We start from the raw sequence: 27,702 nt of genomic DNA on the forward strand, positions 1-27,702 counted from the left end.
GGAAGTAGTCAACAAACCTAATTGAATAATTTTAAATAGATAGACTTCTTTACAGACAACATATGAAAACGGTTGTGTGTTTCAGTTTAGTTCACATTCATGGTCATGTCATATTCTAGCTGGCTAATGCAGTAACTGAATGATATTTTAGAACTGTAGAAATATTTAAATATTTATGTTGGACGCTGCTAAATTTACACATTCAGAACACTGTTTAAAAGGCAGCAACAAACACGTTCATAAAGGTAAAGAATGAAAAATGAGGAACAAAAATTAAACACTGATAAATGAGGATAAAGATACCAAGAAAAACTGTGCTTTATTAAGCCAGAACAACAATACACATTTACATAAAATTCAAATACATAAACAAGTTAGCAAAACATTGCTTAATTACTTTCCTGTGTACAATTACTTTCCTTCACATTCGTTTCAAATACAAGACAAAACCATAAGTTGCATTATAAAATTTCTTCAACCATACACAATGTTCTAATAATAAGAAACTACGCAATTATAAATGTATAAAAAAACTGGATCACCTTACACATTGGGTTACCTAATTCCTCCATTAATACTTACTCAATATTTTTTATCAAAATATGTTATTACAAAATTCTTTCTAAATAATGCTGTCTCCACTACACAGCAGGCCAGATTCCATACTTTTTAAACCAAGTATACTGCCAGACATTCTAACACATACTGTCGGCTTCTCTCTGACAAAGATCTGTGGTCACAAGAAAAGACTTACAAGGAATGAGCACAGGTAGGCCAACAGATTTAATTATCATCAAAATTCATGTCCACTGTAAGCGCAGCAATTGTCAGAGTGTTGTTTTCGAAAACAACATGTTAGTTCAGAAGCATAATACCAGGAGAAGATCTCAGTAAAGTGGTGTCTTGTGAGTTTTAAAGTAGTTTTATTAGAAAGTCAGACGCATTAAATTTTATGCTCATTCTTTGTGTAATTAAATTAACAGTTCTGGTACAGCCATTGTTTGAGAGACTAAAGAAAAGTTTTAACGATATTCAAGTCCCGCATTTTAATCTGAGTCATTTGTTTTGCAGTGAAATACTGCAGGATATGTAAATTCCATTAAAGATAAAGATTAACGATATTCAGGCCCAACATTTTAATCGGAGTCATTTGTTTTGCAGTCAAATAAAGTATACTTGTATGTAAATTTGATCTCTCGCAGGCGAATTGTTTAATGTACTGTCTAGCCTGGCTTTCGCATCAGAAATGAATTTTTTCACAGTTCCGTCGCACCGCACCAAGTTTTACGTATTTTGATATCAAAATGAGTTTCACCAATTTTTCAGATACTAATTTGACGCATACAAGCACAAGTTTAGAAGTTTTACAATAAATTTTCAAGGTCAACAACAGAGTCAATGGAAGAAGCTAGTTACAGCTGCCGTTTCTTGTATCTGACTGTGTACAACTGTTTACAGTTAGCCAACAGATCCTACTTAGACACGCTTCCTAATAGCCTAGTGGAGGGCCTTCTGCAACACAGAAGCTCCAATATTGTACTGGGGGGGGGGGGGGGGGAGGGGTTAACAAGAGTTTTCTCCAAATCCACAAGAATGAATTGTCAGCAGAAATCATCTATTACACTCATAGATCTTCACAAATAACATCTCAAATGCATAAGACAATTTTGCTGACTACACAGGTTGAGTAAATTTATAAAATTCGCAACTTCCTTTACATTTATGGTCAAAACTCCGTGAAAAACGTAATAAAAAAACGACAGCTACCTTTCAACTCAGTGTAAATTTTTTATACTATAAGAACGCACCTGCTCTGGGATCAGCTTTTCATAAATGCTAGGCGAAACACAGTCATTTATTACATCTCCCTCTTCTGAAGCGGAAAGAAGAACAGAAAACGACTTTTTCTTAAGCTCAGTAGGTTCTTTTTTAAATTTCTAAAAAACAATTTCATTTGTGTTCTTCTGGATCAACGGAAACTGTGGGGTGGTTATTATCCGTGGTGGTAGTCAATCACTTTTTTACTTCTGGTCGAAAGTCCCAGATCTAAGACCATGTGCCTGCCGTGGTTGCACAGTGGTTAAGGCACACAACTCGTATTCGGTAGGTGCATGCTACCAAGTTCTCTCCTGCACATCCTCATTCAAATTTTAATTTTCCCTAAGTCCTCTGGAAAGGTCTCAAGTGACTACCTGCGTCATCTTCGTCCGCTCCGAGTTTGTTCGTCGTCTCTAATGAGCCCACATTTTACTTGACGTTAAAATCCAATGATCGCTTCCTTTATGGAAATTATTGCCATCCAAACCCCAAACTCTAACATTCCTGTCCCTTTTTCCTGGTCGAAGGTGTTGACTTTTCCCTATCCTGATGCCACCTGAGCCTAAAGTCGTTTACTCCAACCGAGAAATATGAATATCTGTGACTAACTGTTACGGTGTCTCTCACACTATCTATCGCCTCGCCACTTTTCGGTCGTTCTCACTGGAAACTAGTGGATTATCAAGATTATCATAATTTGTGAGGAATTCACAATAACAATTTTGGGGTCGGTTTCGAGATTGCTAAAATGTTTTCAAGCTCTTCTTCTCCAACTGAACTTATATCTCCATGCTGCCGCTCCTCTCTACGAACTGGACAACCCCTTCCCAACTTGACGTTGCAGAACGATGTTGATTAAGTTTGACCTGAGCACTGTAGCTCTTGTCTTTCTATTCGCCTGATTCAGAGTCTGTATTTCATGTGGTATTTCCGACACTGAAGCAGCCCTTGAAAGAACGATGGCGCGGTGTCGAGTTTTCTTTGGGGGGGGGGGGGGGAGTATTCACCATAGTTAATGCAATATTGAACTGGTTGTTCGCAGTTGAAAATTTCGTCTTTTCATCACTTGCCAGTGTTGAATAATGATTGCAATTCGGGTCTTGAATCAGCTGATTCACTTCCTCTCCAACGTTGCACAGCCATTCCTTGTCGTTGACCGACGCAATGCAACAGCAACTGATGTCACAGTGATCGCAATCTGGAGATAGGTCTATTTGAATATGTTCGCAGCAATGTGTTCATCTTAATGATCGTGTGGTCTCTTCGCTTGAAACGAACCAAGGCAGCTCTACCGAACTAGTCAGAGCAGCGACTGTGACATTGCACACCCTTCCTAGAAGTATGGTCTCAGGTTTTCCGTAGTTGAACCTAGATCACTTCAAATGAATGCCGGGATTATTTCTGAAACATCGTCACATTCGTGTTCTTCCCCTGCTCAAAGGGCCTGTTACTCAGTCTCTATGATACCAAAGTCGTCGAGATGTTATGCTTGACCCTCCTCCTGTACCTTGGCCGCTATTATGTCCCATTACCCCCAGGTTGAGAGTCATTCCAAATCCGACATTCTGCGAGCCACAACATTAAATTTCAAAATATTTGTAACAAGTTCACAGGTACTCAATACACAACAGAAAATCTAGTAATTTAAAGAGGTACGTTGGTGAGGAAGAAAATTTCAACCAGCCACAACACCTATGAATAATAATTTATATCTCCGAACTTAGTTGCGAACCTTGAGCCATCATCAGACCGCAGGAAGATTTTTTTGCAGAAATGTCACATTTTATCCTATGATATAAAAGAGTATAAGCACTTTTGTGATTAACAAAAGTTTTGTTAACTATTGCTAAGTCTACACTTTCTAAGTACTTGAGAAATTTTTACTTTGGACGGAGATCGTCTTCACTGATGTGTCACATGGGACGACTGTCTTCACTTAACATCGACTGAGCGATTTGGCTGGTTGTAGCAAAGAACTAAATGGCACACTGTTGAAATATAGTTACTGTTTGTCTCTTGCTCTACACTGCAAAGATTCTTGATCTTACTAAATTGTGAAGAAACCTAAATATTTAGCTCGTTGAAGTTAGTGATTACGTAGCGTATTATTTTTTAACAGTTAGAATTTACTATTTAATACGTATTAGCCTTATAACGCTAGAGGAATAACTTTACTGTTAAACAACTGAAAGAAAAAAACTAGTAATAAAGCTTAACTAAGGGAGTGTAGATATTTTCTTTCTCAATACAAAATTATAAGAAGTGGATGAAATTTGATAGGACCACTCTAGTTTCGCCACCTCCTTATTATGTAGAGGGTTGCTGTTCGAACTTTCTGCAGATGGAGAGCTTTGTTTTTCCCTGTCTTGCAGTTTTACTGTTTCACCTAATTCAGAAAATACAAATAATGATAGCCACGCGTGGCAGCCGCGTGGTCCATGGCGCCTTGTCACGGTTCGCGCGGCTCCCCCAGTCAGAGGTTCGAGTCCTCCCTCGGACATGAGCGTGTGTGTTATCTATAGCGTAAGTTAGTTTAAGATAGATTACGTAGCGTGTAAGCCTAGGGACCGATGACCTTAGAGGTTTGGTCCCGCAGGAACTTACCACCACCACAAATAATGAAGTATTCATTTAATTGCAAAATTATTTGAAATGATAAAGAAACGGAGACTAAGGGAAAAGAAAAAGTACGATGTACCACCGGCATGTACCACGTACCACGCAGGTCGTAAGGTTTGTGATCGCAGGAAACTCCCTGCATGCGTACATGGTAGGTGGCAGCAAAGACTTTAGCATGGGATACTACTACGGTAAAACAGACCCGAAAGGGGTCTGCTTCGTGAAACAAAGTACTTTGAGTACCTTTAAGGAATTCGCGGTGAGCAAACGGAAGTCTTCTTGGTTGGAGAATTCTGTCTGCAGCAGATTGTAATGATAAACTGTGTAAGTGGGCTGCTTCTGTGTTGGCAGCGCTGTGTAGCGCTTTGCAGTGGATCTCTGCGCTTTCTTTGTCAGAGACTCTGTGGGTGGTTGGACTCGTTGTTGGAAGTTAATCGGCAGTAGTGTTGGGCAGTTGAAGTTAGTCGCTAGCAGGGATGTTGGGCAGTTGGAGGTGAACAACCAGCAGTGATGGATGTTAAATGTGAGAAGTTAGCATTGATGGAGGGTAGATGTCTGAAGTGTTAGCGAAGGCTAACGATCTGGAACTATCCGACTTGGAGATTGAAAATTACTCCTGATTATATGTCTTTGTATTGAATGTTAATGACGATTTATATTCGTGTTTGAACTGGATGTCACATTATTAGGGTAAAAAATTCATTATTTGGTTTGCAACAAAATCTTTCCTCTGCTGACCACATGCCTATTAGAGGTGAATGGCTTTAGTAGTTAGAAACTTTTATTTAGCTGGCAGTATTGATGATCGTTGTATTGCAGTAATTCGCTTAATGAGGATTTTTGTGAGGTAAGCGCTCAATGAAATGTATAGGTTACTGTTAAGATTTCTTTTTAGTCAGGGCCATTCTTTTGAAATAATTATTTGAAGTCTGGTTGTAATATTTTTTAGCAGTCAGACTGCGTTGCGCTAGAATATTGTGGGTCAGCGTTGACATGATAAGAAAAAGTAATGAGAAAGTAGGCTCTGTACATTCAATTTTACTCAGCTGTTTCAGAATCAAATAACGTAGAACTTTCATCTTCTCAGTCATTCAGCAATCTGGGTATAGACACACACATTTAAACAAAGAAGTTTCAACTGCTCATAAAATTTGTCACCGTCTGTATAGACGAGAACGTATGTGCGTTTAGCGTCAAGGAGAGCGATGACAAAGAATTAGCCTTATAACGCTAGAGGAATAACTTTACTATTAAACAATTGAAAGAAAAAACAATAACCAAAATAAAGGTAGTTCCTTAAAGTTCTAGTGTGCAAGCGCATAATTTCCACCTCTTCTCCAAATATTTCCGCTGTATACCGTTCGGGCTTCTTCAGATTGAGCCGAAAGCTGGCGCTACAGTACTCGCTCCGTCTTTTTAAACATGCGGACCGCGCCAATGCGAGTGCGGCCACAGATACACAAGCGCCAGAGACCTTGATCGGCAACAAAGAAGTACGTATATGAATATATGCATGATCTGAGTTAGTGGCCACGCGATCGGTCCACGTCGAGAAGTCGATGTACGATTATGAATTTCGCAGTGGCGACGTCTTTGCAACTTTATTTAAGAAACAGCCGGATTCCACAACTTGTCCAAGCTGAACCCGTTATCTTTGTTAAAAAAAGTTCTTCGCCAAACGAATTTCTACTGTTTATTTCAGCAACGAGCCTCGAAAAGATGAAGTAGACGCCAAAATTTCGACATTTTCATACTGCATGGAGTGACCAGTGTCAGTGCAGTCCTCTGTCACAGCCGATTTATTGGACTGTAAGAGCCGAGTGTACCTAAGGTGTTCTCTGCATCTTTCATGGATTCTGCGAGTGGTCTGTCCAATTTACTAAAGGCCCCAGTCTTCAGGGGCGCCGGCCGCTGTGGCCGAGCGGTTCTAGGCGCTTCCGTCTGGAACCGCGCGACTGCTACGATCGCAGATTCGAATCTTGCTTCGGGCATGGATTGCTTCGGGCATGGATGTGTCTGATGTCCTTAGGTTAGTTGGGTTTAAGTAGTTCTAAGTTCTAGGTGACTGATGACCTCAGATCTTAAGTCCCACAGCGCTCATAGCCATTTGAACAATTTTCTTCAGGAACATCAAAAGGTCATTAACGCAACGCAAGAGTGCAGGGCGAAAAATCACTTTTACTTTGCGCCTGCTCAGGACCGTTACTATTTTTGACAGTAGGTTCCCAAAATGGCTCTGAGCACTATGGGACTTAACATCTATGGTCATCAGTCGCCTAGAATTTAGAACTACTTAAACCCAACTAACCTAAGGACAGCACACAACACCCAGTCATCACGAGGCAGAGAAAATCCCTGAACCCACCGGGAATCGAACCCGGGAACCCGGGCGCGGGAAGCGAGAACGCTACCGCACGACCACGAACTGCGGACGTAGGTTCCCACATATGGCAGGAAAGGCATAGATTTATGTCTTTCTCTATGACTTCTTTGCATTCCTTACTCCCATCTCTGGTAGCCCCTTACGCATCTTCTGTGGAAAATACATGTTGGCTTAAAAAACTCTCTGTAAGTGTAGAGGGTCATGCTGCAGACTGCTCCCGTCAGCAATGATGTGTGGGCTGTGAACCAAACCAAAGTTCTGGGAACATTCCTCTTCGGGGAAGGATGGTTGCGGCTATTTGCAAGTAAATGTAAATCCGTGTGCTTCGACTTCCGATATACTACACATCCTAAAGTGCCATAATATTTGCGCCATACCAAAACATCCAAGAATTTCCACATTACAAACATGCCGTCAACATATCTCCAAAATACTTCAGACTAGCAGATTCCAGTGTCTATTGCCTGAATTTCTCCATAAACACCACCAACGGCTACAAGGATCTACCCATGGCGACACCGTAAGTCTACTAAAAAAAATCTTATTAAAAATAAATATGTCTGAACAAAGTTCAAACCTCTTTATTAAAACTTTTGCCAATAACAGATAGGGATTATGAAAGGAGAATCTTTGTGAAAGAGGACACCACACAGAAGCTGACTTATAAGTCGGAGTGCTCAGTTTCTGTACTCAGTTTGTCAATGATTTCTGCAGAATTGTGTATGTGATGAGTACATTTTCCCACAAGACGTCCAACAATGGGGTTTGGCTCTGTCGTAATTTGGAGAGCCAATTTCACTCATTCCTGGTTGCATAGAAATATCTTTGGTGTGGACCTTTGGAAGTCCATAAAGTGTCGCAGGAAGCGCACCACTTGGTTTCAGTCCTCTTCCAACTTCTGATGAAAGGAGGAGGCGTTCAAAAGCGAACCAGTCTCCCTTACCGCCCAGTTATTGGCATCGAGACTGATCTTCCGAATACGTGCTGCCGTTCAGTAAACTGTGAATGTTATCAAGATAGCAAAACGTTTGGCGTGGGTGCAATACCTGCATTTATTAATGCCGCCAAAAAAACTTTTGGACCATTCTCCACTCATTCAGCATAAGAAATAAAACGTGAAACTTGCCGGGCTGTTGTGAAGGCTCGCCCTCAAAGGAGCAACATATCAGTGGCAGAGAGGGATGCACTACGTAAATTCCGCGGGATATCCAGACGGTGGTTCTGCCCACTAATAAAGGTACTGTTACTCTTTTAATATCTCGTGACGACTATTGCAGTGGCATACCAAGGGTTGACTACAGCAAGCAGATGCAGGTGAATGCTGATTTGCAGTAGCTATGCAGAGATGAAGATGCTTACACAGGATTGACTAGTGTGGAGATTCACATCAAACCAGTGCTCCGACTGGAGATAAAAACAACGAAAATGATAAACAAATCCCCTCATCCACACGACGTCTCTGTCATGGTTACACATTTTAATCACCCGCACTTGACTTTTGCTGTACGTAGGAAAGTTAGTCTACGGAAACTGTGCTGTAGGCTTACGCACCGCGCGCGGTAACCGTGTTTCTTGGTAACGTTGCTGGCCTGTGCTGCTTGCGTACTTGGTTGTTTGGTACTCATGCACTAATTTGACACAGTATTCTCATCTCCCCTACCGGATGCTGTGGCTGAACGTGCGTGATAATATTTCGTGTGGGTACGTCCCTGATTTTTAATTATTGATAAAACACTAGTGCACGCAACGGATAACAAGACACACACAAAACCAACGCACTCACTAAAGGGAGCGGTAACCACTATCTGGGTATCAAAAAAGAAGGGAATGCTAGTTTATTTTTCATTATTCACTAACGTAATAAGGGTTCTTACTCTTACAGTTATGGATTTGAGCTTTGCGAGAAGTCTGAAAATTCCACCTCTGGTTGGTTTTTTGTTTTGTTTTTTTAGGTGACTGAAATTTTATTACAAATTTAGATGTTGTAATTGAACATAATCTGGAATCATTGGTCCATACTATTATCGGTGCTGACAAGTATTGAAATAGCGAATTGGTCTCGTATTTTCTGCCGATCGATGGTCACACTATAGCGAGGCTGAAGGGAATTCACTATCACACGCAAGAGCACAACCCTTCCATGCGTCGCCACGCTGAAGCACACCTTGAAGCACTACGCGAAATGCCGCTACTACATAAATTAATGGAAATGCGCGAACGCATACAGCTGGGAAGTTACCTACAGAGATGCTTGAGCACATAATTTTTAAGCACGCTCGTGAGACGAGCCAAAGAGGTGAAGTTAGTTCGCGAACTGTATTGCTATGATATACTGCATTTCACATCTTACGACCTTCCAGATGGAAGTCTGCACACTGCGTCCTCTTCTCAACACGTCCCGGCTACCAGTCTCTTCTCCGCCACCCTACCGACTGGACACCCCTGCGGTTGTTCGAACTGGCACGTTCCTGTTGGCTGAAGGCCAACCTCCGACCTCTGCACTCTTCAGGATCGACTTTTCCGAAGTGCGTCAAACAACCTCTGTGCTAAACTTCCTTAGTTTCTGTTTTGAGAAGCCTACCGCATCTGCTGATAATGCTTTTAAACAGCCCTTCACCTTTCTAAGACCAACACATTCACACAGAATTCCCTGATACATGCTGGAAAGGTACAGAGAGGACGAGGAAGTTTGACGCATTGAAAAGTATTCGTAGTAAAAAAACTTAGTTGCCTTCTACAAGTCCATTACCTGGGTTACTCATGAAGCGTACTCACAGTACCGCTTCAACTGTTGACTATTACAGCCTGTGGGCAGGCAGAGGGATGACACAGCAGGTGTGTTGTGAAGCCTGGCGGTCGTCCAGCAAGCCCACGGGCTAGCAGGGAGTGCTGGTGGAGATCCGCCAGAGGCCGCACTGCTTTGGTCGCAGGTGGCCGACTTGGCGGCCCCGCTTTCAAGGCCACGGAGCAAGCTCTGAGAGCAGCCTGATTCATCGCGACGGCCCGCCTGCCGCGGTCATCCCCAGCACACCGCCGCGTCACACCGCGGCGCCGAGTTGCAGTGTCTAATCTGCTCCCTGCGGCTTAGTCTCCAACGAATAAATACACCGTTGCTTATTCCCGACGCAGTACCACTGGTGGGAGAGCAGGACTTCGGTATTTGCATTCGAGGATTCGAGAGGCATGAAATACAGAATTAAAATGATTTTAACTGTGGAATGTTGCACGCGATACCAAAACAAATATTTTTCTTTAATGTCTTAATTTCCTATGGGCGTTACGTAATCTGGTAGAGGGCGTATTCGCTCTTCAATTGTAAGGACTGATTAGTTGTTGTGGTCCCTGCTGTACCGGTAGAAGGTACACTTCGCTCTTCAGTTGCAATATCTGTTACAATTAATATTTAGCTGCACGTGTTGGCCCAGCACATTACTTGTTTATTAATGGAGCGATACACCTAGAGTGAGGACGATGATATGTTCGTTGCTAACTACGTAACGAACCTCAACGGACGAGCAGCGCAGCAAGTTTATCAACAACAATATCCCAATTGCTGTAACCCACATCATCCGACGTTTACCTCTGTATATCGAAGTCTGCGTGAGACTGGGTTATTTAGCAGATTACCTGGACGGGGATGAAGTCGCACAGTACGAACTCGGCAGTTCGGAAGAAGCTGTCCTACAGCATTTGGAGCAAGGTCCTTCCATCAGGATTCGTGTAGTCGCGCTTAACATGGGGACGAATCAGACGAATGAAAAGAAACATTCTTCATGAGCAATCGCGACATCCATTTTACTTATAGCACAACCTGGAAATCAGATGATTATCCAATCAGAGCACAACTTTCGGTACTGCACTTAGAACAGTGTCAAACACATCCTGCATTTCCATCCGCTTTGCTGTTTACAGATGAAGCAACGTCCAGATTCTTCAACACCCTCAATTAGCGTGTTTGGAGTGAGTTTAACCCACATAGCACCCCTTTTACTCGCGCTCATTGAGTGTGATTCTACGTTAATCCGTGGGTAAGTGTTGTCGCTGACTGTTTAAGTTAGCTATATATGCTACCTGGGCCATTAACTGGCAGGCATTGTTACAATATCCTCGCCAGAGCATTGCTAGAATTGCTGAATGATGTGCCACTCGCTACATGACATGTGATTCTAGCACAACAGGGCAGCGGCACGTTTCAGTCGTCCTGTGGGTCGGTTCTTGAACCGGCAGTTTCCTTTGGACTTCATTGTGTACGGAGAGACGTGCAATTTTTTTTTCTACAAAACGCCAACTGAATCAGGTGGGGATCTTTTTGCCCGAATAGTAGCAGCAGCAGGAGAAATTGAAGACACTCTCGCAGTCTTTGACCGTATTAGAACATGACCCGCTGGTGTAACCTTTGTTTACAAGTAAATTAAGGCTTTTTTAATCTCTACTGTAAATGAAGTAACTGTGTTGCGTTACGAGTAATATTGTTGTATCTTGGTAATATAAAATTAAAAATTGTTTGTAGTACTTTTTGTCCTCTGCAAATAAGATTTGATGTCCTCGTAAAATTGTGCACTTAAAAAGAACATTAGAAAAAGCGTTTTCAGTGCTCCATACAAACTCCAAGGTTTGGTTGGCTTACTAAATTTTCATCCTAAGAAAACACCCTCTACTGGTTTAAGAAATTCTTGCAGGAAAATATAACATTAAAGAAAAACATTTGTTTTGATTTCCCGTGCAATCTCCCAGGCTTTGTCGGTTTAAATAATTTTCGCTCTGTATGTGAGAAGAGAAGGACACTATGCGGTTACGAGATTTTCTGCCACATGTAGCGAAATGCTACAGAGAAGTATCATGTAGAATGAACTGGTCCTATGCTCGTATCTCGCGAAAAAAGTCATGAAAGCAAAACCAGAGAGATTTGAGTTCGCATTAAGGGTTGGCAGCATTCGAACTTCCTGCACTTCAATCGACGCTGGAAATGGAAAGGGACATGAGCAAGTAGAGGAACTAGGGCTCCAGTTTAAAATAATAGTTGACCATGCGCTATTAGGTACGTATCCAGTGGAACAGTTCATGATAGGAGGGACGCTCCACGGCACAAGTCACTGTACAGAAGCTTCTAAAGAAACAGAAGCTAACGAATGATAGGTGTAAAACATAGCAGACGACCATATATGGAGAGAGAGAGACGCGCTTGGCTGTCAACAGAGGCATCTGAGCGTGTTAAGTTCTTACACATTTTGCCAGCTGTTTAAATTTGTAAATATTTACGGGCCAAAGCTCGGCGTGCCTTCTTAAGGTTTGTTTAACTTATTAATTGCTGGAGGCCGCAATCCCGTTACGCTGTTGCAGGGTTTGTTTTCAATTTATTAACGTCCAGTGGGATGATTATTCTGGTACCAGTGTATGCAAAGAGAAATTTAATCCTGTGTGTTTCCCAAAATAAATGTTGGTACAAAAGTTGCAGGGACTTACTGCTCAAGGATCCCTGCATTCAAGTCAACCTGCTCCATGATTATATGCATACCCTTAGCATATGATATCCCATTTCAAATAATGAACCTGGAAAAAATTGTACCTATATAATAATTTAACTTAAACTAAAAATGACAATGAAGTAACGTTAATACAAGAAATTGAGGGAGGAGGAGGGGGAGGGGAGGAGGAGGAGGCGGGGATCCCATGTGCCGGCTGAGAAAGACAAATGACGACATCCGGGAGTGAGTAGGGGTTGGGGGTAGGCGCGGTTGGGATGACGCTAATTAGCTGATAAATTTCATTAATTTGCATATCAATTTGATATGCCCCATCTTCCTTTTCCTAACTTCTTCACAACCTTCAGTCTTTTACACAACCCACAGGTAAATGTTATGCCTTTGAAAGGGCACGGCCGACTTCCATCGCCATCCTTCCCTACCTAATACGACGGCACCAATGCCACTAGTGTTTGGTTCCCCAAATCATCCAACCATCAGACATTGCTTACTTCAGGGCATGTGACCAGCGATACATTATTAGGCTCACAGCACCATACAACGTTCTGGGTCTTCCCATGCAAATATTTCTTTAGTAGCTCTGGATTTGCCAAATCTTTGAATGTATGTTTGATAGTGCCCATTACTGTCCACGGATGAGAATATTTATCCGTAAATGTATCTAAATTATCAGAAAATTTGTGGCAGCTATCGGTAACTACACAGGTTTAACTCAGTAAATGTCTATGAAACAGGAGTGATTCAGACGTAAGGTGGATACTGATACGAGGGAAGTGGAGCGTACTTGTAATTGCGTAGAAAATCAAGAAATTACAATGTTGCCGTCTTTAGTTCTTTCATAGGTCAACAATGCTTCCACCTTTTTCAGAACTCTGCACATTCAAGCCAGTGTTGCAACATTCCGTGCCGAATGGGTAATAAAATTGACCTGAAAAACAGCTGTTATTACAGATCTCTTTAACTGCAAAAACAGGTGAAAGTCGTAATACTAACACCATCGTCTAACTTTTAACCTCAAAGTAATTATTAAAGCGGATATCGTCTTCGTCGTCGCCTGTTATCCACAAAGTCAACATTACAAAGCGAACACATCTGCCGAGAACTCTGACAATGGTTATTCATATACAGAAATATAATTTTATATTCTTACACTGGAAATGATTGATGCTCGTGACTGATTTTATATCGAAACTTGGCGCTATGGTGCACGCGCATTTTTCCGTTGCATGACCGCCCTCTGTCGAGTTTACCTCACTTTGTCGAACATTGTTCCACGTGAGGAGCGCAGGCGCATGTACGCCCTCTACTGGGTTGCGAGCCTGTGAAAATAAAATTCACTGTTCAAAATTATAATATTAACCGTCGTTTTGCCTTTCTGAAGATATTAAAGAAATCATCAGGTCCAATGTCTTACGAAGCTGAAAGCCGCCATCACGATTAATAAGATCTTTCTCCAAATACGTTTCTACAGATTCCTTAGTAATTAAATTCCGGGAGGAACCTGTCATGGCCAAAATTTTCGTGTCAGAATGTCCTGTGTCCTGGGCTATGAAAGACGAATATGGCGATTATGTACCACGCAACTTTCATGAATTGTGCGTGTAGTATGGCATACGGTATTGTTGATGGCGACAACATACATCTGTGGGCAAGTTATCTTGACTGAATCGTTACAGTACATAGCATAACTGCCACCCCACAGAAATATGATCATAGTTTTTATCATTCGTGTTAATAACAAGTGGATACATAATGTGCAAAGTAGTGTGAAGCGCATGGCAGAGCGTACTTCCATTGTAAGACATATTAAGTTTTCTTCTCGTTCTGTTCATTTATGGGTGCAGGAAGACTGACCGGTTAAATGCCTTTGTGCGTACTGCGTAATTACTGTAAACTTATCTTTGCGGCCCCAACGGATGCGATCACGTCTGGTGCAGTATCACTTTGGTAGAGTGCTCGTTAATGCTGATTCTCCGAACTTTGTGAGTAGGCTTTGCAGTTTTGTTGGCATCTATTTGCAAGCGTCAGTCAGTTAATGTTTATCAGCGTTTCCTTGAGGCTCTATGGCCGTTCGTACAACCCCCATCGCACACGTCCAGAATGCCCTGGAAGTCGTATCTGGCATACTTGAACAGTATCCTGTGATGTGTCACAAGACTGTTTTTTAAGCAGTTTGCTTTTTAGTCTGACTACATGTTCCCAGTAAGCTACTAGATAACCAAAGTACGCCGTCTACGACTGAGCCTAAGTGATCATTCCATTACATATCCCCACAAATTGTTGGAAACAGGTATTTGTGGAGTTTATGTTGACTGAACACGACTATGACTTATTGAAATTAATGTTGTAGCATATTACGTTTCTGAATGTTCTGGTGCTCGTAATGGTACATGTCTGAACGTTCAAAGCAAGTTAATGCTCATTTCATAACTTTAGACTCTTTTCAATACCTCACAGTATTGCGCTGTTTTTTTGTAGATAATGCGTCATTATAGATAACTGCATAGTCTGTAAAGGTATGAGGTTACTTCTGATGGTGCCCTCTACGTCATTAATAGACGACATGAACTGCACACTTCTCTGAGGGACACTGAAAGTTAATTTATACACCTTGTAATATCCCTTGGCCCGTGCTAGCAGGGGGAAGTCGTGGATCGATCGGCTGATGAGTTAATATATATCGCGAGGTGGTTCTTTCACTTTGCGTTATTCCATGGCGAGCGAAGAAAAGTAAGAAAATCGGAATGTGACGGGACTTTGTTGCGAGACAGGTAAAGAGAGGACGTTTAGGAAGTGTGTGCAATGTAGCAGTCATTGTTAGCCGCCATACTGTATAATTTGTGTTTTTTGAGATTCACAAGCGATATGTAATGTTAATGTAAGTTTAGTAATGGCCACAATGCAGTCTGTTGCTTTGCAGAGGTAATTTCGGGTATTTAATTTTGATCAAAGGATTCTGTGATGAACTACACTCATGCTCATAAATTAAGGATAACTGCAGAATGTAGTGCAACACAATGTGGCACTACACAAAACTGGCGCTAATAGCATAGGCACTTAGAGAACACACATGACACAGATCTGTAAGTCCACGGTATTGGTGATAAGTTGAGAAAACCGTCCCGAAACGCATGTGCTACAAAACGCTACTGTTTCCTGCGCATGTACCCCTACATCAATACGGGATGTGATCACCATGCACACATACACAGGCCGCAAAACGGGTTGGCATACTCTGGATCAGGCGGTCGAGCAGCTGCTGGGGTATAGCCTCCCATTCTTTCAGCAGTTCCTGTCGGAGCTCCTGAAGTGTCGTGGAGGTTTGAAGACGTGCAGCGATACGTCGACCGAGAGCATCCCAGACGTGCTCGATGGGGTTTAAGTCTGGAGAACAGGCAGGCCACTCCATTCGCCTGATATCTTCTGTTTCAAGATACTCCTCCACGATGGCAGCTCGGTGGGACCGTGCGTTATCATCGATCAGGAGTAGTAAGGTGGGACCCACTGCACCCGTGAAAAGGCGGACATATTGGTGCAAAATGAGGTCCAGATACACCTGACCTGTTACAGTTCCTCTGTAAAAGACATGCAGGGGTGCACGCGCACCAATCATAATCCCACCTCACACCATCAAACCACGACATCCATACAGGTCCTTTTCAAGTACGTTAAGGAGTTGGTATCTGGTTCCTGGTTCACGCCAGATGAAAACCCAGCGAGAATCACTGTTCAAACTATACCTGGACTCGTCTGTGAACGTAACCTGGGACCACTTTTCCAATAACCATGTACTGTGTTCTTGACACTACGATTTACGGGCTCTCCTGTGACTAGGGGTCAGTGGAATGCACCTTGCAGGTCTCTGGGCGAATAAACCATGTCTGTTCAGTCGTCTGTAGACTGTGTGTCCGGAGGCAACTGTTCCAGTGGCTCGGTAAGGTCCGAACAAGGCTACCTGCAGAACTCCGTGGCACTGATGGTGAGATATCGGTCTTCTTGTGGTGTTGTACACTGTGGACGTCCCGTACTGTAGCGGCTGGACACGTTTCCTGTCTGCTGGAACCGTTGCCATAATATTGAGATCACACTGTGGCACACAGAGGGCCCGTGCTACGACCTACTGTGTTTGACCAGCCCCAGATCGCCCTAGTATTCTACCCCTCATAACGTCATCAATATGTGTTCATTGAGCCATTTTCAACATACAGTCACCATTAGCATGTCTGAAAATGTCTGCACACTTACTCGCTGCACACTACTCTGACATGCACCAACACACCTCTGTGCATGTGGACTGCTGCCAGCGCCACCGTGCGATGACCGCATGGTCATACCCCGAAGTGATTTAAACCCGCAAACCACCCACCAGAGCGTTGTTTCACCATGTATCAGCATTATCCTTAATTTATGAGCAAGAGTTTATTATGTACTAGAAGCTTGTATAGGACTTCGAACAATTTCGTGGTCGATGTTTGCTATAGAACCTACTTAAGGGGCTCCGGAACGCCCTATACTTGCAATGTTAAAATAACGCTCATAAATTACATCTTTCCTCACAAAGTATTTGAGGTAGGAAGTTTAACTTTTTACAGATTATTTATTGGAATATGGGCTACAACTTAACACAGGGATTTTACAAAATTTTAGTTCAGTTATTAAAGTTGATTTTTTTTCAACTGTAATGAAAATTCACAATATTTTTTTGCAATTTTTATTTATATATTCAAAAATATACAGTTTTTTGGAAAAAGGCTGTGTTAAATTATGCAGAAGGTACTGTGTAACATTTACTGAAAGTTTGAAACAAATATGTTTGGAAGATCCTTAGAAAACATGTAATTAGTATGAGAAAATAAAAGTTTTGGGAATCGAGCAACAAAGATTGGATTAACTTTTTAGTGCATTCCAGGTCCATAGGATGGATTATCTTCATCCTCTGCAAACTCATCCTCCAGCTTCCTCTTGTTCCTCCTCCTGTTTACTCTTGCTTGTATTTCTAGACTCTTTACAGCCCTGTCTGCAGCCCGAAGGCGTTCCTTGTCTAAAGCAAGCATCGCTCGTTGTTGTGTTCGTAGATTTTGCTACCATTTTCTTCAGTTGCAGTTACTGCAACACTGTTGTTGTTTAAGTGAACCAGGTTCAGCGTTTATTCGTTATCAGTCTCGGAACTGAACGGGAACGCGTTTCTCAGACATGATAAATGGTTTCCTTATTTTTATTAGCTGAATTTCGATTAAAGTGAAAAATAATGTTATAAGGAATAACAATACGTCCAAATTTTTCTCTCCTATGTAGTCAGCATCTTAATAATGTCGTAGGAGATCACGTTGTGGAAGAAAGTTACCCGGAATTTCATAAAGAGTGTAAATGAATATTTCACGTCGTTTGGATTTATAAGGTGTCAGGCAAATCTAACACCTTCCATGAAAACCCTGACATGATAAGCAAATCCGGCAGTATGTCACATAGCTCCGAATAAATCCTGACATTAAATTAACCAAAGTAACAGGATCAACGAGTGAGCAAATGGAATACCACAGACTAACACAAGAACGCCTAAATGCATGTCATACCTTCCCACCGTGAAACGCACGCAGTTCCGAGGGAAGAAACGAGAACAGAAGCCCAGAGCAGAACCGTGTTAAGCTAGAAGGCCCTACGATAAGGGACAGACACCCACATCTCCGGCTGACCACCAGGACCACCCCCCAGCCACATTTTTGAGCGCATAAGGCTTCACTCAGAACTGCAGAAGTCTCATCTGTTACATCCCCCTTTTACGTAATACTAGTGTCGATCGTCAATTAAAGCTCATGGTATTCACATTTGCTACTAGAAGTTAAAAATCTGAAAAGCGATGATTTTTCTGCTATATAATTATTGAGAAGCCACATCAACCACTGTAATTTACGACAAGTTAGATAAGTAATTGAAGATAATTGAGGGTCACTGTAGACCATTTTGATAGTTTTCTCTTTTATGAAACTTAAATCTAGATTAGGGTTCCCGGGTTCGGTTCCCGGCGGGGTCAGGGATTTTCTCTGCCTCGTGATGACTGGGTGTTGTGTGTTGTCCGTAGGTTACTTAGGTTTAAGTAGTTCTGAGTTCTAGGGGACTGATGACAATAGATGTTAAGTCCCATAGTGCTCAGAGCCATTTGAACCATTTTTTAAAAAAAATCTAGATTATAGATGTGATATGGCATAGGTCATCCTTCGATCCATTGCAGAACTTGGAAACCCATTCAGGGAATATTCGTTCTGATTTTTGTGAACGCAGTTGGTTTTTATCATCCTGTATTAAAATATTTCCTTTTCTCAATAGTGCAATTTATAAACAATGTTTTGTGAGTAGAATAAAATTTCCAATGGTAAACTCAATTGCTTTTTCGACGTTATTTTACTAGCTAACTAAAAATAGGAAAGCCTTGGACCCCTTCCACTAAATTTAGTTAGTATTAAGATTCTTTTACGGGGAGTGCAGTGGAGCTGACGCTGAAATCATGAAGTATTTGATTATATCATCGCTAGTGTCACTGAACTCTTCTGAACTCTACATGTCATGTGTGGTCTGGCGTCTCCTTACCAGCAACAGGTCCCAGGTTCAAACTAGTAAATTCCCTAAAAAACACGCTCAGACCGTCGTTGCGCGGAAGTGGTAGGGAGACACGACTTAGAACAACAGACACCACGCTGAATGTTAGAGATTGGGACGTTGAATATGGTGGAAATTCTTAACCAGATAACGACTTGAACTTGAGAATGTGAGAAGGGGGGTCAGGAGGGCTCAGGCTGCGAGAGATATCGCTTAGCGAAGCCCATCGCCCACCTGGCGCGGCCTCTCTGACCTGCCCCGCTTTACTTCTGAAGCGACTATTGCAATGGGGACGTGTCCGCTCTCACAGCTAACTGCAACCTGCCCTCTTAACCAGGCCCCAGATGGATTGGCCCCTTCCCTCTACACGCTAAAAGGCCGGGACTGATACCATTTATGGCCTAAAACAGCGCAGCCTGTTGCCATCTTAGAAATGGCTTCGCTTCTGCTGACGGGGAGACCCAGAGCGTCTTCATTACCGCTTTAACTGCGTCCGAATATAGCAAATAGTCTGAAAATAACGAAGAAGGTATATTTGCTAGCAGAAGATAAAAACAATATGTTGAATCAACCAGACTTTCAATTGGCATTCCATACTCTGATTCCAGAAATTCCATTATTGTAATTTTAAACCACTGTTCTAATGTTTCTACTGTCTGGTTTACTCCTTATACGTAACTGTTTAAAAGTCGTACGTAATCGAAAATGGATGAAAATGGAAAGAGGAAACACGTCATTGTAACTTGCCGACAGGATCTCTCCGCAGAAGAAAACTTTGCTGTCAATAAAGGGTGATGATGACACAAACCTTTAGGGAACCCGAGTACGTACAGTGGCATATCCAGCTTCTATGTAGGGATTATTTTATCGCACAAAGTTTTGTCGTATCCAGTCGTGCAGCCAACGGGCATCCAAACATGGTTATAGGCAGCAGAAATTTCTGCTACGAGATCGCCGACGTTTGTGAACGAGCGGTTCTAGGCGCTTCAGCCCGAACCGCACTGCTTCTACAGTCGCAGGTCCGAATCCTGCCTCGGGCATGGATGTGTGTGATGACCTTAGGTTAGTTAGGTTTAAGTAGTTCTAAGTCTAGGGGACTGATGACCTCAGATGTTGAGTCCCATAGTGCTTAGAGCCATTTTTTGCTACGAGATCCCGTTCAGTGTCAACAGGTGTCTCGAACACAAGACCACATGGCTCCGCGGTCACGAAGCAGTAACTCCTCACCTTTCAGGGAAAGAGACACTCGTCTTCAGCAGCCAGATGTGCAATGTGCGCTTGGACTGCATCATGTTTGAACTATATACGTGAATGGAAAAATGCATGGAAATATACACGTAGCGAGTCTGATGTGGCATGTCTTCGTTGACACGTATTTCAACTTTGACTGTGTACTGTTACATGCACAGTACCACTTCTCTAGATATTTGACACAGTATTTTGGAGGTTCGTCTCTACTGTATTGAGAGAAAACTGGGCGCAAAAACTTTAATATTTTAGGCTAAAATTCTTGTCTAAACTTGTGTTAATTTAGTTGATTGCTGCGTCGCTTAGGTAACCAACGATGCCCTTTGCTCACGAAGGCATAACAAGGGAGGTTGTTATGACGTAAAAGTTTAGTCCCATAAGTCCCGCTCAATGATCCAATAATCAATCAATGACGTCAAAAACTTGAGCCCGACGCCCGCCATGTCAGCTGCCCCAAACATTAGCTTCTGCTGAAAAAAGTTTTGATAAAAAATTGCGAACGCTACTTCCTGCTCCGTAATGAAACACACGTGTGGACCCTTGCAACTACTCACATTACTGCAGATTGGTTAGACTCTAACCGTTAGAGCATCTGGGTAGCCAGTGTTGTCCACGTTAAATGCGCCGGTAGCTGTTGTTCCGTATTATCGCTTAGTTGGTGTGCGCGTAACGCACAGCATAACACGAATCCTAATTTTCGTACTCGAGACAGCTTGGCTTCCGCTTCACGTGAAACGAAATCCATGATTCCAACAAACACGGAGGAGTACATGGTGAAGTAATTATAACAGTTTTATTCTTACGATGAACTGTCTGGACGGCGACCATCTTTGCGGCTTCCTTTGACTTGGCAGCAGAGAGAAACATGTCGACGGCGCTGCGCCCAACCACAACAGTGGGCACATGAGTTACAGTCCTGCTTACATTACGATGGTCTTACCCGCTGTGGATGCTCCAAGGAGAACGAACGTTGCCAGACCGAACTGGTCATCGTCATACGGACTCAGCACCGGAAGTGATAATACTGGGTACCATCTGTCACGCAGTTTTGCACAGTGTTCGGCCCTTGACCTGCCCGTCACGTTCTCCAGATCGAAAACGTTGAAGCAATTTAGAGACGGGTTTCTAGATTTGTTTATGTTGTGGATTGGCAAGAGAGCCAACCCACTATGAGAGGAAGCCGAAAGGCACGCGTTTTAGCTCACGCAGGCTGGCGTGAGGTCTGGAACAGGACAAGGAAGTTAGACTTTAGCAAAAAAGGACGTAGCTGTTGGAATACTTAACTTTAATCCGTAAATGGTGAACATCGCTCTTGACGGTACATGTTTTACAGCATGAATTGTAACTGGTAATGGCGCTTTGCCAGGTCGTAGCAAATGACGTAGCTGAAGGCTATGCTAGCTATCGTCTCGGCAAATGAGAGCGTAATTTGTCAGTAGACCATCGCTAGCAAAGTCGGCTGTACAACTGGGGCGAGTGCTAGGAAGACTCTCTAGACCAGCCGTGTGGCGGCGCTCGGTCTGCAATCGCTGATAGTTGCGACACGCGGGTCCGACGTATACTAACGGACCGCGGTCGATTTAAAGGCTACCACCTAGCAAGTGTGGTGTCTGGCGGTGACACCACAGTTTACACGTAGGTCCGAAAAACAAGTATTACAGAGATGCTTCGGGAACTCAAATGGGAATCCCTGGAGGGAAGACGGTGTTCTTTCGGCAAGGCACTACTGCGCAAATTTGGAGAACTGGTATTTGAGGCCGTCTGCAGAACGAATCTACTGGCACCAACGTACATTTCCCATAAGAACTATGAAGATAAAATGCGAGCAATTAGGTCCCGTGTTGAGGCTTTTAGACGCTCATTTTTCCCTCGTTCTGCGAATGGGATTGTAAAGGAAATGGCTAGTAATGGTACAAGGTAGCTTCCGCCATACACCGTACGATGGTTTGCGAAGAATGTACGCAATGTAAGTGCAGTATCCTGCTTCGGTTTGACTCGATACTCAGCTAGGTTACAGCCATTATTGCTGCCGGAGGTGACAGCTGTATATACAAAGTTCGAACTCTCCGTACCCACAAATCGGCTACAAATTTAATAATGTTTCCTTTCTACTTCACTGTATGCGTAAAATGTCGTTGTATGACTAGATCCGCGGCGTTGTAATTTCAATAGCCAGCACCGTACATGACATGTGAGTACGAAACTGTCTGGTGTGTCTGCAACGCAGTGCTTGGACAAAGGTCTTGGGAAACAGGGATACTTATGCGGGCTCAGCACACAACTTTAACTTTGTACGTATACAGAACGGTATAGCGACCACATTTCATGCCATTACACGCGGCTGGATCACTGTTGGATTATAGAACGTCCATAGTCACCTTGATATGGTTCTGTACTGTCTTCTCACAGCTGTACTGCTGGTTGCAAGAGGGAGACATCATTTAACGACATCTCGGTGAAGGTCAACACTCTGCCACGACTCAACAGCAAAATTGCATGTCACCTTAAGTGACCGAAGACGTCCAAGCAGTAGAGCTCTTTACTGTCTAGAGATCACGTAGCAGCTCCTGATTAACAAATCTCCCATCTGTCTGTGGATCATCGGCTTCGGCAGAGTGAGCCGTATTACCGACTACCTTCCAGATTCACATCCTTCGAAAGAAGGCGCTATGTGTGTTCTACACATGTGTTGTCCTGTTCACTGTGGACAGATCCTGCCCACAGAAAATCGCGGCATTTAGTCTGAAGAGTAGTTCTCTACGTCTGTTCATCTGGCATGAACCTGGGTCACATTCAGCCCCGTTAATGTTGTGGGAAGGGAGTGGCACGGAGGCACAAGCGGGTTCATCTGAATTGGTGCTACTTAAAGAACAATTGCGCCACATGTTGAGCTATCAGCTGTAGAATGGAATGACGACAATGAAAAATTGTGCCGGCCGTGACTCGAACCCGTATTTCCTGTTTATCGCGCGCGGTCCTTTACCATTTGGCTATCCGTGCACGACTCACGGCCGGGCCCAAACTTCCACATATCGTCAACAATGCGTCTACGACCCGCACTCGTACATCCATTACGTATATTCCCGTACAGTTCAGACGTTGTACTTGAAAGGCGCTAGCCCGGTATCGGCAGAGAAATACGATATTACAGTGCCTGTGTTATTCTCATGCTTAAGCCGTGGACTTCATGTGAATGGATGTATATAAGGAGAGCCATACAGAGACGCTAAAATGAAATCTGCGAGCATTGTACAATACAGGAAGAATTTATTGTTTTCACCCCGTGAGAAGTGCACAACAGTACTGTAGTACCACTACAATCTCAGAAATTTGATCTTGTGTTGATGCGTACAGATTGTTATGTCCTTGTGGTGCTTTAGGCTGAAGGACTATCGATGTTAGCAGAATTACCTCTGCCACACACGGTGTAGAGATTTGTTAAACATAGATATTGATGTACTAAGACAGAAAATTTTGAACGTTGAGCGTTAATACGTAGTTAAGAGAAACGTACCAGCCACACATAAATGCATCGGCTTAGCTTATCGTTTCAGATGTTCTTCGCCGAGCCAACAAATGAACTAAGGCGATAACTATAGAATCTAGAGAGCACAGGCGTTCCTAAACAGCCTATAGATTAGTAAGCAGTATAAGTTACTGATATAATATTTATTCTTATTCGTCTCTTTCAAAATGAGAACTCGATAATAGCATCATTTACGAAGTTTGTCACTCAAGTAATAAACTGCTCGTTTGTGCTACATGCGCTGACTTCCATTCACTGGAACTGTGCATTTAGTAGAGGTGTGTAACTATAGGCTGCAGAAAAGACGGACAACCAGATTTTTGATCTATATGATGTGTATTTTATAAAAAGTATTGCTACATCTAATACAGTGCCATTACTTACCTCAATACTATGTAAAGAAGTTTCATGTTCAACAAGAGGTGTGGCAATGATAAGAGAGTACTGGTAAGTGGGTGAAGGATACTGAACACTTCGAATCTCCCAATGGGACCCGGCCCACTCGGCAAACCGAAGCAGAAATAGGGGAGGAGGAAAAGGGGGGATTAAGTTCCTTGGGTTTGATAAATGATGACCATTAATGCAGATGACTCCGGCAAAGTTTCAATGGACTATGCGGCGATGGAGTACTGATGGTGAGGCAGGGTTTGGTGTACCTGAACCTTAGTTGGTGCTCTGCACGTTAGGCGGTCAGACGGTGATGGTCGTTCTGGTACTCGTGAGAGACGGGAGGACTGGTTCGGCAGCTCGTCAGACGACAAAGCAGCCCTATTTAGGATCGCTCTGCTTTCCCTAATCCAGGGAGGGGCCTAGAAAAGGTGGCCTAAACATAGCCCGTCTCAACCCAGCACAAGTGGCAAACTGCGGTCACTTGTTCACTAACATATGCGGTAAAAAAAATAATAAAATAAACAGTTACCTTAAATATCTAATGATTGGAGTCTGGAACGTCCGTACTTTACAGGATAACGACCATAATCAGTGCCCAGAGAGAAAGACAGGACTTATTGCAAGGGAATTGGATAGATATAACATCGACATCACCGCCATAAGTGAAACACATCTTAGTGACTCTGGACAGTTATGTGAACCGCTCGGAGGTTATACCTACTACTGGAGTGGAAAATCATCCACTGAAAGGGCGGAAAGTGGGGTAGGCTTTGCCATACGCAATAAATTGGCATGTTCACTAACAGAACTCCCAAAAGGTATCAGTGACAGAATAATAACACTCAGACTTCACCTGGCATCCAAGAAATATCTTCACTTGATCAATGTATACGCACCTACATTGCCATCTCCGGATGAAGAGAAGAACAAGTTCTACCAAGACCTCCGGCAGGTCCTTAGGGATATTCCTTCTGCAGATAAACTTCTGTTACTTGGTGATTTTCATGCTCGTGTTGGGAATGATTTCAGTGCTTGGAATGGAGTCCTCGGTCGCCATGGGATTGAAAAATGCAACTCGAATGGTTTGGATCTTCTAACTCTATGTGCCGAGTTTGAACTCTGTCTGACAAATACATATTTTCGTCTGCCTGAAAAATATAAAACGACATGGATGCATCCGCGAGCTAAACACTGGCACCTTCTGGATTATGTGATAGTACGGAAAAAAGATCTTGCTGACGTACTGGTCACACGTGCAATGAGAGGCGCTCAGGGAAGACAGACCATCGACTCGTGAGGTCCAAATTAAAGATAACTTTGAAGGCACCACGCCGAGCTTCACACAAAATACCAACAAAATTGTCCTGCAAAATCTTGGCCAATGATCAGACTATGAGAGCAAAACTCGATGAAAAATTTGGTGTCGATGGCCTTTTGATATCTGAATCTGCCCCTGTAGATGAACAGTGGAGTGCATACGCTAGCAGACTGCGTGGCTGCGCTTCAGAAGTCTTGGGAAAGCCTCAGAAGAAGCACCAGGACTGGTGTGACGACTCAGATCCGGAGATCAGAAAGCTAATTAATGATTTCAGAACCTCTCTTCGCACCCCTGATGATAACAAGCGTAGAGCAGCGCATTACAATCGGAAAGTGAAGGTACGTGCTCTCAAAGACAGTTGGTGGGCAAATAAAGCAAATGAAATACAGTTATATGCCGACACACACCAAACGGGCAGATTCTTTGAGTCCCTGAAAACTATCTTTGGTCCAAGAGTTGCGAAGATAGCACCAGTCTATAACAAAGATAAAAGTTGTTGGCTGACGCAACAGAGTGACATCCTGTCTCGGTGGGCGGAACATTTTAATGACGTTCTTAATCCCGACCGTCAGACAACCGATATTCCATACATAGAAGCACTTGAAGACCTGCCAGTTGAGGAACAACTTGCGGATGCCCCTTCCTACGATGAATTCATTTCAGCACTGGCTAAGCTGAAAAATGACAAAACAGCAGGATTAGATAACTTGCCATCAGAGCTATATAAATATGGGGGGCCAAACATCAAGAAACCATTGTTTGCTCTGATCTTAAGGATTTGGGAGTATGAAATGATTCCACAAGATTGGAAAGATGCTTGTATTTCCAAGATCTATAAAGGCAAGGGTGACATAACAGACTGCAGCTCCCACAGGGGCATTTCTCTTCTCTCAGCAGCGGGAAAAGTCCTTGCCCACATAATTAACACCCGGTTAACACACTCTGCAGAAAACTGCTACCAGAGATCCAGTGTGGCTTTCGCTCAAACAGAGGCACAGTGGATGCCATATTTGTTGTCAAATAAATGCAAGAGAAAAGCTTAGAGCAACATCGGCCTTTGTTCATGTGCTTTGCAGACCTGGAAAAAGCTTTTGATCGTGTCCCACGGGAAGCTCTCTGGATCATACTAAAGAAAACTGGGTGCCCTGACAAAATTGTCAGTTTGATTCGGCAGTTTCATGAAAACATGATGGCAAAAATCCGCCATGAGGACAAGCTCTCAGAACAGTTTCCCGTGACATGTGGTGTAAAACAAGGCTGTGTTCTGGCTCCCACACTCTTCTCACTTTACTTCGCAGTTGTTATGAGAGACGCGACCAAAGCCTGTAGTAATCAAATTAGTCTCGACACAAGGACAGACAAAAGTGTCTTCAACATCACTCGCCTCAGAACAAAAAGTCGCGTAACCAAACTATCCATCTTAGAGATTCTCTACGCGGATGATGTATGCATGATGGCTAATTCTTGCGAAACTCTTCAGACTTACATAAATCTGCTAAATGCCTCCTGCAGAAGATTTGGCTTAGCCATTAGCATCACTAAGACGCAAGTTCTCAAACAGCCACTTAGAGGTCTTAATGCAGATGACTCCAGTATTGAGGTAAATAACAAACCCTTGCAAAATGTGTCAAATTTCAAATACCTGGGAAGCCAAATTAGAAGTGACAACAGCCTGACAACGGAAATCGCAGCGCGTATAGCCAGCGCAGCCTCAGCCTTCGGTAATCTTAATGACCAAGTATGGAAATCACATGATCTCAAACTACAAACAAAAATTGCAGTCTACAAAGCAGTAGTATTATCCACCCTACTCTATGCCTCGGAAACCTGGTGCTGTTACAAAGCTGACATTAAGAAGCTAGATAAATTTCATCTTTGATGTCTGAGATCAATTCAGCGCATCAAATGGGAAGACCGTGACCCAAACACGGAGATTTTGTGCCGCGTGAAACTGGCTGGTATTGAAGCTTTAATAATGAAACATCAACTGAGATGGAGTGGTCACATAGTACGCATGGATGACAGTAGGCTACCTAAAGCGGAGTTCTACTCGCAGCTCTCGTGCGGGAAGAGGAGGAAAGGTGGTCAACACCTGCGATATAAAGACACCATTAAACGCCACCTTGCAGCCTGTGGCATTCCAAGCAACCGTTGGGAGGAGCTAGCATTGCGCCGATCGGAGTGGCTATCAACTGTACATAAGAGCATCGAACAATTCGAGCAAAAGCGTCTAATGAACCTGGATGCTAAAAGAGAGCTCCGAAAATCTCAGCTCAAGCCTGTCTACACGTATACTTACAACTCTGCTGGTCAACTTCACTGT

Source organism: Schistocerca serialis, chromosome 1, assembly GCF_023864345.2.
Source record: "Schistocerca serialis cubense isolate TAMUIC-IGC-003099 chromosome 1, iqSchSeri2.2, whole genome shotgun sequence".
Lineage (NCBI taxonomy): Eukaryota > Metazoa > Arthropoda > Insecta > Orthoptera > Acrididae > Schistocerca > Schistocerca serialis.